Below are 2,046 nucleotides of genomic sequence, written 5' to 3' on the forward strand. Positions count from 1 at the left end.
TTTCAAAGTTTTTTTTTTGTGATTAAATTCTTTCTGTATTATTATTCATAATAATCTTAGAAACGCATTTTCCAATTCAATTAAAACTTATAGGATTGGAATTTTAAAATTATAATATTGGCACGTTTTGTTGCATTTTTTTTGTCATATAATTCATATTTTGCTCTTTCTTGATACTTTAACATTGATTCCGCATTGTATACTTTTCACCGTAATATTAATTACATTTATTTTTACAAGTATAAAAGTTTGCTCAACAGCTGAAGAGTATAGTGTATAAAAAAAATTAAATATGAATGAGCTGATGAAAGTTAATTATAGTTTAAAGATATGTTTAGTGCCTTCTAGAAATTAGAATGAAAGAAAAATATACAGGAATTGAAGAGTAGGTACAAATAGTACAGCAGCATACATAAGAAAATCAAATATGAAGTGAAAGGAAAATATGTATACAGTGTCTGAAGGATAGGCCTGAATAGTACATAAGAAAATGAAATATGAATTAGCTCGTGTTATTGTCTCGACATATTCTGTAGGCTTAGTGTGATTAGTAGGTCTAGTATTAATACACCTGTTGGAAGTTAATGATAATTTAAAGCTCATGTTATTGTCTCGACAGATCCTGTAGACCTAGTGTGATTAATACCAGGGGTGGCCAGTCCTTAGGGGCCACTGGGACCTTGCCCCACCAATATTTCGTCCCCGATAATTTTTTTTTTTTCGCATTTAAAATACGTATTGTTCAAGACAATGTACTGGATTCATAACTGTTTCAGTAAATTTCATCACATTACGCGATGTGTGTCAGTAAAGCATCAAAGATTGTATGCAGCTTGGGCCCGCGTCAAAAGGCCCCACAACTTGAATCACTTTAGCGGTCAACTGCCATGGTGCATGGCGTACAATGTCGCATTTGCTACCGATGGAAATTCACGAAGTGTTGTGAAGTTACCGGTAGGAGTATATGCTTCGTTGGGGTCCATCCAAGCTGGTCTGCGTGATGAACTGAAGCAATTGTTGCAGATATTTGTTTTGTGAACAACCGCATGGCTAAAGGTCTGAGTGAGGTTCTGAAACAAAGTCTACAGCCTTCCAATTTAGAAAATAAACTCATGGCTCAAGCATATGATGGTGCTGCAATAATGAGTGGAAACCAGAGTGGGATCCAGACTTTGATGCAGAAAACATTTCCTTATGCGAAATTTGTTCACTGCTATGCCCACCAACTTAATTTAGTTATAAAAAATACATGTTCAAATGCATTAAATCAGTGAAGTTGTTTTTTTGCAAATATTACTGGATTCATAGCATTCTTCTCCACTTCATCTAAACATAGTGACCTACTGTGATCTGTGTGCAGTAAGCATATACCAACCATTTCAGCAGTACGTTGGAACTTTCAGTTCCGAGTTGTATTCTCCATTAAGGGAAATGCTTCGAAAGGATTGAAGAGGGAGATGACTCAAATGAATGGAGTGATATAACAGTGAGAGAAGCTTTTGGCCTAAAAACTTGTTAAATAATGATGAATTTTTGTTTTTCTAAATTACTTTTATGACTTGATGAAACATGTTAATATATTATACAGTATTTGGTAACAAGAAGGGATATCAGTCATTTCAGCAGCATAATACTGGGTGAACAATATAGAGCAGAACAGGTTTCATGGCTGGCCAGCCAACCGGCTATGCGAGCAGAGGTGGGAGACTTAAGGCCGCGCAAAGTTTCATTGTGAGTTGAACTCTTGCAAATGTGGCACGTGTTTGTTAGGTGACGCAATATAGTACATATTAAGTGAAATGGTTCAATTCGGGTACCGGTATTCTGTTCCCCAAAAAGTATGATTCATACATCCATACAGAATCTGCGAGTGCCATAAGGATATTATTTCAAGAGAGAGTTTCTGATGTTAAGTTCCAGGTCGAACTATAATTCATAGATTAGTAAAAAAGTTACGTGAAACGAGAAGTCTTCTTGATAAGAAACATAATAAACCACGTACAGTACTCAAAGAAGTATAATGCGCACATTGTCTTAGAGAAGTTT

Source organism: Periplaneta americana, chromosome 5 (genome assembly GCF_040183065.1).
Source record: "Periplaneta americana isolate PAMFEO1 chromosome 5, P.americana_PAMFEO1_priV1, whole genome shotgun sequence".
In the NCBI taxonomy this organism is placed as follows: Eukaryota; Metazoa; Arthropoda; class Insecta; order Blattodea; family Blattidae; genus Periplaneta; species Periplaneta americana.